Source organism: Pan troglodytes, chromosome 3, assembly GCF_028858775.2.
Source record: "Pan troglodytes isolate AG18354 chromosome 3, NHGRI_mPanTro3-v2.0_pri, whole genome shotgun sequence".
NCBI classification, from domain to species: Eukaryota; Metazoa; Chordata; class Mammalia; order Primates; family Hominidae; genus Pan; species Pan troglodytes.
In genome coordinates this window covers 14,023,238-14,037,735 of record NC_072401.2, presented here as the reverse complement: position 1 = coordinate 14,037,735, position 14,498 = coordinate 14,023,238, and positions in this window count along the sequence as shown.

Genomic DNA, 14,498 nt, shown 5'->3' with positions numbered 1-14,498 from the left:
GGATTGCTTGAACCCAGGAGGCAGAGGTTGCGGTGAGCTGAGATTGCTCCATTGCACTCCAGCCTGGGAGACAGAGGGAGACTCCATCTCAAAAACAAAACGAAACAAAACAAATGTTATAAAATCTTAATTTTTATTATGTGAGCAATGTTTTGATTGTAGAAAATTAAAAATAAACAATAAAGAGGAAAAAAATCACTGGTAGTCCCAAAGTCAGATATTATCACTATTAACAGTCTGATGTGTAATTCTTCCAAGCCTTTTTCTATTTACCTATATGCAGAACTCATATACTACAAATCATTGAATCTAAAATGCTATTGACTATAAAATGCCCATGCACCATTACTTTGTATACTATTAGGAAAGAGAAACACCGTAACACAAAAATTAATGATATTCTTAATGGCATGCATGAATCAGTTATATCAGCTTGTTGCTTTAAGATGTCTCTCCTCAGTTACAAGGGATTTGGTGATTTCTCCACGTTTAGCTGTATGATTTGTCATGTTTTAGGCAATTCCTTGCATATATCTCAGGAACAAAATGTAATAACATCACCTACTTGTAGATATCTTCCTTTCTTAAGTCACAGAAAGCACTTGGTTGTTGCTTTCTGAGAAAACATAGAATCATACTTATTTCTCCTTTCCAACACTGAATATTGGCCTCATTGATATAAAATGTATTTCTCAGTCCTGTGCCTTTCCGAGTATACAGTAACTCTGTTTTGATGCCAAGTCATACTCTAACCTTTTAAAAAACTGTAATTGGTGTTTAAAATCAAAGGATCTAGAACCAATGATATACATAATTCAGTTGAAGTGATATATGAATAGTTAGGAACAATATCAGGCATGGCAATGACAACTATATCATAATTGTCACTTGTTCAATAGCAATTTCAAGACACATTCTAACTTCAGAGCTGTTAAAATACAGGGGAAAAAGCTGCCTTTGAATTAATGAAATAGTAGATTCTTTTTTACATAAATGAGATTTTACATATCCACCTTTTTGCCCTTTTAAAAAATATGTCCATCCCGGGGCCGGGCGCAGTGGCTTATGCCTGTAATCCCAGCACTTTGGGAGGCCGAGGCGGGCGGATCACGAGGTCAGGAGATTGAGACCATCCTGGCTAACATGGTGAAACCCCGTCTCTACCGAAAAAAAAATAAAAATAAAAATAAAATAAAATATGTATGTCCATCCCTTATCCCAATTGTACCACTCTTTTTCCCCCTCAAGATTACTACCATTCTAAATAAAGGTTTATTATTTTATAGCTGTTTATCAGTTTTACTACATATGTATATATCCCTAACAATATATTCAGTTTTAAATTTTTTTGCTTTCCAAATAGAATCATTTTTTGGATCATTTGAGACTTGCTTTTGTCTTCTACATTATGTTTTAAAATTCATCTATGTTAATATGTATAGCTCCAGTTGGATTCATTTTCACTGCTGTATAGTATTCCATTGAAGGAATATATATTATCTCAGTATACTAAGCCATTCACCTCTTACTGGTCCTTGGATTATTCACAGATTAATTTGCTTTGTTTTAAACATTTTTATGAAGCTTCTCTATGGTAGAGTTTCCTAAACTTATAAATTTTGTTGTACATATAGAAAGTGGTACTTGTAGGCACAGGATATAAGTGGAAGGACCAGGCTGGTTGCTGCCTAAAGAGACTATCAGCCTGTTAACCAGAAAAGAAGGCCACTCAGCTACTTTGAAGCTAGGGAATTAATATATCTTTACACCTGCATCCATTCTTTGCACTAAGATATATACAGCTTTCTGCTCCATGGTACAACTGCTAATTCCTAGGATAAGCATATTTTCCATTTTGGAAAATAATGCCAAAATTTTTCCCAAATGCTTGTACCATATTGTACTCATACCAGTAGTGTTTAAAAATTACTTCACTTTCGAATATTGAGTAGTACAGGACTTCTTGATTTTTGCCTATCTAGTAGGGATAATATATCTCATTGTGGCCTTTATTTGCATTGGTTACAAGAAGGTTGAGCATGCTTTCATGTGCTTATTTTCCATCCTTATTTCCTCTTCTGTGAAATGCCGGTTCATGGTTTTTGTCTATTTTTCCATTTGGTTATTTGTGTTTTCCTTATCAACTTTCAGGAGTTCTTTATATGTCTTTATATATTCAGGATATTAATCCTTCATGTATGCGTGTTGCAAACATATCCCTCCCCCAAACACACACAAACACACACACACGGCTTATGTTTTCACTTTCTTTATGGTACTTTTTGATGAATGGTTTTTAATTTTAATGTAATTGATATAAATTTAGTCTTGTGGCCAGCTTTTTTTGAGTCCTAAAGACTCAAGATCAAATAGATATTCTAAAAGTTTTAATGTTTTGCCTCACATTTAGTAGACAGAGAGGAAAGGAAGAGCTTTGGCAGCAAGCCAAGTATATAAAAGAATCTATGTCAAACTCTCCCAGGTACCCCTAGATACTAAAAGATGGTCCAAGGCCAGAAGGCATCTTGCTGAAGACAACTCTCCACCTGTTTCTTGAGTCCTCCTCATGCAGTCTGGACTGGCTGCCATCTCATCCTGGAGGCTCCTCTAATCATTGTCCTAGGGTTACCCTTCACTTCTCTTCCCATTGGATCTCCTAATACCTGTATCCTATGTCTTCCTCTTGCTTGTGTACTCCTGTATTTTACTGAAGCACCTGTAGCATTCTGAGCAAAGGTCTATGCAATAGCATAAAGGATTAACTGTTAAATCAGACTCTTGAATCAGAGATCTTACCCAGCATCAAGCTTTACAAATAAGTTCAAGGATATAAGTAGTTGCTAGGCACAAGTGAAGCACACAGGTCCAAGCTAGCCAACTTATTCCCAGGCCCTTTCTCATCAGGACACACATGTGCCTAGATTAAAACTTGAGGTCTCAAAAAAAAATCTGGAGCTCCATTACTTAGAAGAAAGCCATTTCAGTCATGGAACTTCTCTATTCAGATGGTTATATAACTTGTGTGATACTTTCCAGGGAGCCATGTCCCACATATAAATAGATTCTAAGGGATTTTTATTTGGTTTTTTGTTACTATAAGCAATTCTGAACAGACCAGGTATATCTTGCTAGAAGCATTTCATAAGTGCCAACTCTCCTACTAGTAAACACGACTAGCTGTTTTCCTGGAGGTCTATCATTATTAGCAAGTTTACAAGGATTCGTAACTAAAGGTCACCTTTCTTTCAGAGGGGTGTACCCCTGGTATTGGATGCAAGTCCTGATTCTAACTATATTCATGTTACCATATTATAGGAAATAAATTTTGGACCTTGTTTCAGTTATGGTCCAGTCAGTTATTAGAAACTGCACCAGCTATTTGAATAAATAACTGCTGTTTATTTTAATGTGTCCTCCAAAGTTCATAGTTTGGGAACTTCATCCCCAATGCAACAGTGTTGAGAGGTGGGACATTTAAGAGGTGATTAGGTGATGAGGGCAATGGATTAATGTCATTAACATGGGAGTAGGTTCGTTATTGTGAGAGTGGGTTTGTTATAAAAGCGAGTTCAGTCCCCCTCTTGCTAGCTCACGCTCTCTTTCCTTTCTGCCTCCCACTTTCCATCAAGAGATGACTCAGCAAAGAGGCCCTTGAAAGATGCCAACCCTTTGATCTTGAACTTCCCAGCCTCCAGAACGATAAGTAAATCTCTGTTCTTTACAAAGTACCCAGTCTGTGGTATTCTGTTATAGCAGCACAAAATGGATTAAGACAATAATTTAATGGGAACTAGTTAAATAGCTATTAGAGAACTAAGAGGGGAAACAGTAACACTGATATAATACAGAGTTATTTCTGAAAGCAACCAGGACTATCTCCGGGCTTGGAGAACAGAAAGAAAAAAAATGAGGTTATTAGAAGTTTGAAGGAGAAGCTCCAGGGCTGGGATTTAGAACCTAAGGAGAGGTGCTACCCAGATAGTGCTGATTATCTTTGAGAGAGGACAACGTGGCTTGTCCTAGGAGAGTGGGTGGAAAATTGGAAACTGGAACAAAGTGCAACTGCCATCATCTGCCATTACTGAGATGAAGAACTATTGCTGGAGTGATGCTGACAAAAGAGTGACCAAACAAGAAATAAGACGTCTTTTCAACCTCAGCCTTCTGGACTTCTTCAGCATCCCCTATTGACTGAACTTAACAGTGGTCCTGCTGGCTAGGGAGAAATCTGGCTTGCAGAATCCCAGTACTAGCACTGTAAAGCAGAATATAGAAGAGTGAGTTTGGAGTTAAGAGACAATAGCTTAACAATCAGCACAGCCACACTTCTGACTCTTCTCATCTATCCCATCTTTCAATACATATTTCAACTTCAATATAACAAGAACAACCTGTGGCAGCCGGGCACGGTGGCTCACGCCTGTAATCCCAGCACTTTGGGAGGCCGAGACGGGCAGATAACGAGGTCAACAGATTGAGATCATCCTGGCCAACATCGTGAAACCCCATCTCTACTAAAAATACAAAAAGTAACCGGGCATGGTGGTGTGCACCTGTAGTCCCAGCTACTTGGGAGGCTGAGGCAGAAGAATTGCTTGAACCTGGGAGGCAAAAGTTGCAGTGAGCCGAGATCATGCCACTGCACTCCAGCCTGGCGACAGAGGAAGACTCCATTCAAAAAAAAAAAAAAAAAAACCTGTGGCTAGTGGATATCGCTTATTCTTTAGTAAACCCAGCAGTGCACATTAAGTGTGCAATTCAAGTATGTAATTAATCCAGCATATGGGTGTTTCGCTGCAGTAGGGTCATTATAAGTACCTAATATTGCCATGCTATGTAAAGTGGAAACTCCAAATACATTTTCCAAATTCTCCAGAAATCATTTGTGTCCTCATTTGCTGAGTTTACATCTGAAGGATCAGCTTCTCAATTAGCTTTTAAGTAATGCATTCCTTATGACCACTAGTAGAATTTGTTCAATGCTGTTTTAAAAAATGTCATTGATATGGTTTGGCTCTGTGTCCCCACCCAAATCTCATCTGAAATTATAATCCCCAGAATCCCCACCTGTCAAGGGAAGGACCTGGTGGGAGGTGATTGGATCATGGAGGTGGTTTCCCCCTATGCTGTTCTCATATAGTGAGTGAGTTCTCATGAGATCTGATGGTTTTATAAGTGTGTGACAGTTCCTCCTACACATGCTCTCTCGCACCTGCTGCCACATAAGACGTGCGTGCTTCCCCTTCTGCCATGACTGTAAGATTCCTGAGGCCTCCCCAGCCATGCAGAACTGTGAGTCAACTAAACCTCTTTCCTTTATCAATTACGCAGTCTCTGGTAGTATCTTCATAGCAGTGTGAAACAGGTTAATAAAGTTATCCTTTCCAAAATTAGTTGTTCTTATTTGAAGTCACCAACTTGTCAGTCTTCAATGAGTCCTACTTAAAATAGTTAAACTTTTTTTTCAGCCAAAAATAAGTACAAGAAGAGCTTCCCTTTCCTTCTTTGAACATTGTTGTTAATTTCATCTTTGTCATTTTCGGTTCTCCGGCTCTTCAAAAAATTATTTTCCAGTAAACACTGACGGAGTGTCAGAGGATATAACTGATCATTTCTAATTCCTAAAAGTAAATCGATGGGAACCTACTGGGCCCCTACTTCCTTCTGACCCAAATGCAGATTGACTTTAAAGAGATGACTTGGACAGAGGTGCCTTTGCTTGTCCTTTTGATGCTTCACTCACAACTCTTTTTGACTTTACAGGAAACACACATCCCCATCCCCACTTCACCTGCATTTGTGTAAGGATTCCTCTGAAGGCTCCTCAGACTTCCTCCTTTGACAGTTGCCAGGACAGCTCCAACCCATCTGTTCATCTGACATTCCATTAAGCCCGTGCGTTACCACAATATCCTGTTTTTCCCTTCCTGTTTCTAGCCACACTTACTCAGATGGAATGACAGAGTTTGCTGCAAATTCCTTGACATAAATCTCTCCAGTGAGCTTTCTCCTCTTACCTTAAGCCTTTTTTTTTTTTTGAAAGAACAGCCCTCTGGCCCTTTCTCTTTCAAATCCCAGTCCAAAATATCCCATAATGGAAATAAACATCTCCAAGTTAGGCCCCAGAATATGATTTAACAACAACAAAAGAAACTAAAATATGCTATTCGTGCTAAAAGGCTGAGGGAACAGCAATGTTACTTAGAATGATGGCGAGTTAACGCACATTTCACAGAGCTAGCTGTTTTAGCAGGGATCCTAATGTAGTGACCATGATCAGGGTGAAAGGGAGCAAATCACTTGACCTCTCTACCTCTCAGAAATTCTGATACCTGCCCTGCCAATCTCATGGGGTTGTACTGAGGGTAAAATAAGACCATTCATTTAACAAATATTTGCTAAGAGCCTACCATGTGCCAGGCCCATTCTAGGCCCTAGGGACGTGACAGTTGAGTCATCTAAAACATTGCATTTATGAACTTCCATCATATGATTGCATGTAGATTTAGACTGGTTGTTCTCATTGCTATATAATATCCTATTCTGTGAGTATACCACACTTGATTTATGCATTCCACTGTTGAGCTTTTGCATAATTTCCAGATTTGGAGCTGTTATCAAAAAATGAGGCTATGAACATTCTGGCATATGTCTTTTGGTGAACTTATGTATGCATTTCTGTTGTGTCAATTCTCTTTTAATCTGGCTAATCATGTCAAAGGAAGGTCCAGGTTGGTGCTAGCATTCGGTGACATCTCTGTAGCCCTTGTCAATGTGTCCTTATAACAAATAGCCAACTTCATGTCCAGAGCCTTCAGCATCACACTGTAGCTAGCTAGAGATTGTAAACACTGTTTTATTTATTTAGTTAGTTTTGAGATACGATCTTACTCTGTCACCTAGACTGGAGTGCCATTGCTTGATCTTGGCTCACTGCAGCCTCGAACTCCTGGGCTCAAGGGATCCTCTAACCTTAGTCTCCCAAATAGCTGGGACTAAAGGCACGTGCCACCATGCCCGGCTAATTTTTTTTTTTTTTTTTTTGAGATAGGGTCTCGCTATGTTACCCTGGTCTCGAATTCCTGACTGCAGGCAATCCTCCCAATGTGCAGGGATTACAAGCGTGAGTCACCACACCCAGCCCCAAACATTGTTTGGTCTGCAATTTTTTTTTCTTTTTAGAGTCGGCGGTCTCACTCTGTCATCCAGGCTGGAGTACAGTGGTGTGATCATAGCTCACTGCAGCCTCAACTTCCTGGACTCATGAAATCCTCCCATCTTAGCCTCCCAAGTATCTAGGAATACAGACACAGACCACCATGTCTGGCTAATTTTTATGCCTTTAGAGATGAGGTCTTGCTATGTTGCCCAGACTAGTATCAAATTCCTGGCCTCAAGAAATCCTCTTGCCTCAGCCTCCTGAGTAGCTGGGATTACAGGCACAAACCGCCTCCTCCAGCTTGCTTTATTTATAAGATTAAATTACATATGGCAAGAGATTAATTGTACTCTATTTACTTATTATTTATAAATATATCTATATTACTCATACGTTATTTATATAAAGGTTCCTTAGAAAATAAGTTCTTATCAGACTTAACAGCAAATTAGAGATGGCAGAAAAAAGAATCAGTAAACTTGAAGGTATATCAATTCATCTGGCAGTTTTTAAAAGTAAGTCATTTAAAAAGATCCATCTGTCTCACCTTCTCAAGGATTTTGCTACTGCAATTTTCTCTTCTGTCCTGGATTATCAATTGTCACTCTCTATTGGCTTACTTACGCATGTATAACAGTATATTATAGTATCTTCTATCTAAAAATAAATCTCTAGAAGCAGGATCCCCTCCATCTTCCATCTCACTGCTTTGCTCCTCTTCATGCCAAATTCTTTAAAGAGTTACCTGTATTCACTAACTCTGCTTCTACCTGTACTATGTTCTCCTCAATGCATTCCAATCTGATATGCTCCCTTCACTCTGCAAGATGGTTTCTATCAAGGTGACCAATAACGTCCATTTTACCAAACCCAAGGGCCATTTCTCTATCACATTGCTAGACAGCAGCACATTTCACCACTGATCATTCTCTCCTTATGGCAACAGTTTCCGGTCTCAGCTTCCTCAAGTTCCAACCTCCCCTGGTTCTTCCTACAAAACTAATGATTCCTTCCCAGTTCCTTTGGGTGAATGTCCCTCTACTAATAAATCTGTAAATGTTGAAAGACCCTGGTTCCTGCACCTGTAGTTCTCTCTGGCCAGGCTACAATCATTTTCCTAGGTGACCACATCCAGTTCTATCAATATCACCTATCATCTTAGTGCTCCTAGATTTCTATTTCTAGCATTGAACTTTTCTTGAAATGTCATTTTCACTGCTGATTATTTTACACCTCCAAATGGATGTCTAATAAGCATCTCAGACGTAATACATCCCAAACTGAACACCTGCCTCCCACCCTCGCTCCCACCAAGTCTCCTCAGGTCTTTCCTACCTAGATCAATAGTACCACTACTCACCCAATCTCCTAAGTCCAAATCCAGGAGATACCTTGGATCTCCTAGAGTGAAGGACTCTTTCCCTCATCTCCATCTAATCTATCTAGTCCTTCAAGAATACTGACAACTCACAGAATGGGAGAAAAGATTTGCAAACTATGTATCTAATAAATGATCAACATCCAGAATATATAAAGAATTCCTGAATCTCAACAACAAAATAATAAACAACTAAATTCAAAAATGAGCAAAGGCATCATCACTGGCCATCAGAGAAATGCAAATCAAAACCACAATGAGATACCATCTCACACCAGTTAGAATGGCGATCATTAAAAAGTCAGGAAACAACAGGTGCTGGAGAGGATGTGGAGAAATAGGAACACTTTTACACTGTTGGTGGGACTGTAAACTAGTTCAACCATTGTGGAAGACAGTGTGGCGATTCCTCAGGGATCTAGAACTAGAAATACCATTTGACCCAGCCATCCCATTACTGGGTATATACCCAAAGGATTATAAATCATGCTGCTATAAAGACACATGCACACGTATGTTTATTGTGGCACTATTCCCAATAGCAAATATCCTTGGAACCAACCCAAATGTCCAACAATGATAGACTGGATTAAGAAAATGTGGCACATATACACCATGGAATACTATGCAGCCATAAAAAAGGATGAGTTCATGTCCTTGGTAGGGACATGGATGAAGCTGGAAACCATCATTCTCAGCAAACTATTGCAAGAACACAAAACCAAACGCTGCATGTTCTCACTCATAGGTGGGAATTGAACAATGAGAACACTTGGACACAGGAAGGGGAACATCACACACCAGGGCCTGTTGTGGGGTGGGGGGAGGGGGGAGGGATAGCATTAGGAGTTATACCTAATGTAAATGACGAGTTAATGGGTGCAGCACACCAACATGGCCCATGTATACATATGTAACTAACCTGCACATTGTACACACGTACCCTAGAACTTGAAGTATAATAGAAAATAAAAAATAAAAGAAAAAAATGAGCAAAGGACTTGAATAGACGTTTCTCCAAAGAAGATATACAAATAGCCAAAAAGTACATGAAAAGATGCTCACCATCACCAGTCATTAGGGAAATGCAAATTAAAACCACAATGAGATGCTCTTCATAATGATTAGAATGACTGCTATCACAAAAACAGAAAATAACAAGTATTGGTGAGGAAGTAGAGAAATTAAAATCCTTTTGCACTGCAAATGGGAATGTAAAATGATACAGCCATTATAAAAACAGTATGGAGGTTTCTCAAAAAATTAAAAATAAAATTATATGATCTAGCAATTCCATTTCTGAGTACATATCCAAAAGAACATTAAGCAGGATCTCTAAGAGATATTTTCACACACATTTTTATTGTAGCATTATTCAGAACAGCCATAGGAGGGAACTAGATCAGAACCTGAATACTAGCAGGCAGGGACCACTGGGGGCCATTTTGGAGGCTGGCTACCATATGAGGTACCTCCATTTTATAAATGAGAAAATTAAGGCTTAGAATATTTAAGCAATTTGTCCAAGGTTGCATAGCTATTAAGTGGTGCCATTATTACATAATTATAATGTATTCAGCAACTTATTTTCCTTCATCAATGGATGTAAGATTATAGAATGTAAAACTTCTTTAATGTTTCTATCACTTGAATTCTAAAATAGGTCTTTGCTTTAAAACTATAACAAATATTAATTAGGCTAAAAGCAATATATCATTGCGAAAGACTTTTTCAAAGCACTTATACATATATTATGGCATTTTTGAACAACATCACTGGGTTCTAAAATAGAACCCATTTTTCGTTTTTAGGAATCTTTCAAAATTTATTTTAGTTCAACAAAATATCCTAAATGGTAATATTGCAACCTTGCTCCTTCTTTCATTTTGCTGTAAGTTTCCATTTTAATATTTCATATTAATTTATTTTGATAAATAGTGTAGTTAGAAGTCTTAACCCAGTTCATAAACTTTCTTCTCCTCTCCACCCCCACCCCTGGTAACAACCGTTTTACTCTCTATCTCTGTATATGCAATTTTTTTTTACGATTCTACATATAAATGAGATAATGCAATAAAAAAAATAAGAATAGCCAAGAAGTAGAAGGGGCATTAATTCAACCCAAATGGATGAATGAGTGAATAAAGTGAATAAAGAAAATGTGATATATACATACAATAGAATATTATTCAGCCTTCAAAAAGAAAGAAATCCTGCCATATTAATGCTACAATATGAATGAACCTTGAGGGCATTATGGTAACTGAAATAAACCAGTCATAAAAATATAAATACTGTATGATTTCATGCATATGAAATATCTAAAGTAGTCAAACTTATGCAAACAGAAAGTATAAGCTTGGTGGTTGCCAGGGGCTGGGGTGAGAGCGAAATAAGGAGTTGTTGTTCAGTGAGTATAGAGTTTCAGTTTTGCAAAATAAAAAAGTTCTAGAGATCTGTTCCACAACAATTTGAATAGGTTCAACCCCACTGAGATGTACACTCAAAAATTGTTAAGATGGTAAATTTTATGTCATATGTTTTCTCCTACAATTAAAAAAATATAAAATAAGAAGCGTTGGGAGGATGTGGAGAAATGGAATCCTTGTGCACTGCTGATGGGAATGCTAAATGCTGCAGCTGCTGCGAAAAATCATATGGTAGTTCCTCAAAAAATTAAACAGAATTATCGTATGATCAAGCAATTGCATTTCTGGGTATACACACACACACACACACACAGATGAAAGCAGGGTCTCAAAGGGATATTTGTACATCCATGTTCATTGCAGCATTATGTACACTAGGTGAAATGTGAAAGCCACACATGTCCATTGACAGATGACTGGATAAACAAAATGTGGCATACATAGAGAATGGAATATTATTCAGCTTTAATATGGAAGGAAATTCTGACACACGCTACAACATGGATGAACCTTGAAAACATGTTAAATGAAATGAGCCAATCACAATAGGACAAATATTCTGTGATTCTACTCATATGAAGTACTTAGAGTAGTCAAATTCATAGAGACAGAACATAGAATAGTGGTTGCCAGGGTCTGGGGAGAGGGGGAAATGGGCAGTTAGTGTTTAATAGGGAAAGAATTTTGGTTTTGCAAGATGAAAACGTTATGGAGATGGATGGCAGTGATGATTGCACAACAATGCACTTAGTTTCTGATGTGCACACTTAAAAATGGTTAAAATAGTAAATTTTTTATATATATATTTTTTTACTTTTAGGATATTTTAAAAAGAATAGTGCCAAAATAGGTGGCAATTCTGGCCATTCCCTCCATCTCCAATACTACCTAATCCAAGCCACCATCATCTCTTGTTTGGACTCTTGCACGAGCTTCTAGTTTGTCTTCCTGATTTTCCTTTTTTCACCCCACAATCATCTTGTCATAGAAAAGCCAATGTAATTTTTTAAAAATGTAAATCATAGTCTGGTTCCCCTTTGTGTACAATTTTCCATGGTCTCCCATATACTTAGAATAAAGTTCATGCCCTTCACTGAGGCTTAAAAACCCTGCTTGATCTTGGACTCCAACTCTCATCACTCTGCCTCTCTCCCACTGTCCTCCGGCCACAGGAGCAAGCTGTTATGTCTGTGAGAACAACTATGACTGCATCTTAGTCAGCTAGGGTTGCTATAACAAGCATACCATAGACTGGAGTCTTAACGTTTATTTCTCACAGTTCTGGAGGCTGGGAAGTCCAAGATCAAAGTGCTGGTAGATCCAGTGTTTGGAGACAGATGCTTTCTTGTTGTATCCTCACATGGCAGAGAAAAAGAGAGAGACGGAGACAGAGAGAAACAGATAAATGGGGGAGAGAGGGAGGAAGCAAGCTCTCTCCTCTCTTCTTGTAGGGGCACTAATCCCACTCATGAGAGCTTCACCTTCATGACCTAATTATACCCTGAAAGCCTTATATCCTAATCCTACCACACTGGGGCTTAAGATCTCAGTCTATCACTTTGAGGAGAACACTTTCAGCCCATAATGGAGGTTCCCACCTAATGTTTATTGCACTATTTCTTCCTCTCTCTGAAAATCTCTTTCTCAGTCTTCACAAGGTATCTCTTTCAGATTTGAGTCTCACCCATGAAAAGTAGCCTTAAGTCACCCTCTATCATATCACTCTGTTTTTTGTTTCTATTTTCATTTTTAGCTTTTCTTTTACATACAGAGGTACATGTGCAGGTTTGTTATATAGGTAAACTCATGTCATAGAAGTTTGTTACACAAATCCATCACCCACATATTAAGCCTAGTACCCAGTAGCTATTTTTCCTGATCCTCTCCCCCTCCCACCCTCCACCATCAAGTAGGCCACGGTATCTATTGTTTGCCTCTTTGTGCTCATGTGTTCTCATCATTTAGCTCTCACTTATAAGTGAGAACATGCAGTATTTAGTTTTCTGTTTCTGAATTAGTTTGCTAAGGGTAATGGCCTCCAGCTCCATCTATGTTCCCACAAAGCCCATGACCTTGTTCTTTTTTATGGCTGTGTAGTATTCCGTGGTGTATACGTACCATATTTTCTTGTCCATTCTATCACTGATGGGCATTTAGGTTGATTTCATGTCTTTCCTATTGTGAGTAGTGCAACAGTGAACATATAGGTCCATATGCCTTTATGTTAGGACAATTTATATTTCTTTGGGTATATGCCCAGTAATGGGATTGCTGGGTCAAATGGTAATTCTATTTTTAGCTCCTTGAAGAATCCCCACACTGCTTTCCACAGTGGCTGAACTAATTTACACTCCCACCAACAGTGTATAAGTGTTCATTTTTCTCCAGCTTCTGTTATTTTTTGACTAGTAATAGCCATTATGACTGGTGTGAGATGTTATCTCATTGTGAGTTTGATTTGCATTCCTCTAATAAGTGATATTGAGCTTTTTTTCATATGCTTGTTGGTTGCATGTATGTCTTCTTTTGAAAAGTGTCTGTTCATGTCCTTTGCCCACTTTTCAATGGAGTGTTTGTTTTTTCCTTGTAAATTTAAGTTCCTTATATATGCTAGATATTAGACTTTTGTCAGATGCATAGTTTGCAAATTTTTTCTCCCATTCTGTAGGATTTGCTCTGTTGTTTCTTTACTCTGTTGTTTTGTTTATTCTGTTGATAGTTTCTTTTGCTGTACATAAGCTCTTAAGTTTAATTAGATCCCATTTGTCAATTTTTGCTTTTGTTGCAATTGCTTTTGGCATCTTCATCATGAAATCTTTGCTCATTCCTATGTCCAAAATTGTATTGCCTAGTTTTCTTCCAGGACTTTTGTAGTTTTGGGTTTTACATTTAAGTCTTTAATCATCTTGAGTTGATTTTTATATGTGGTGTAAGGGAAGGGTCCAATTTTAATCCTCTGTATATGGCTAGCCAGTTATCCCAGTACCACTTATTGAATAGGGTGTTATTTCCCCATTGCTCATTTTTATCTGCTTTATTGATGATCAGATGATTGTAGGTGTGTGGCCTTATTACTGGGCTATTCTGTTCCATTGGTCTATATGTCTGTTTTTGTACCAGTACCACACTGTTTTGGTTACTGTAGCTCTGTAGTATAGTTTCAAGTCAGTTAGTATGATGCCTCCAGTTTTGTTCTTTTTGCGTAGGGATCGCCTTGGCTATTCAGGCTCTTTTTTGGTTCCATATGAATTTTAAAATAGTTTTTTCTAGTTCTGTGAAGAATCTCATGATAGTTTAATAGGAATAGCATTGAATCTAGAAATTGCTTTGGGCAGTATAACCATTTTAATGCTATTGATTCTTCCTATCCATGAGCATGGAATGTTTTTACATTTGTTTGTGTCCTCTCTGATTTCTTTGAGCAGTGTTTTGTGGTTCTTATCATAGAGATCTTTCACCTACCTAGTTAGCTGTATTCCTAGGTATTTTATTCTTTTGTGGCAGCTGTGAATGGGATTACATTCCTGATTTG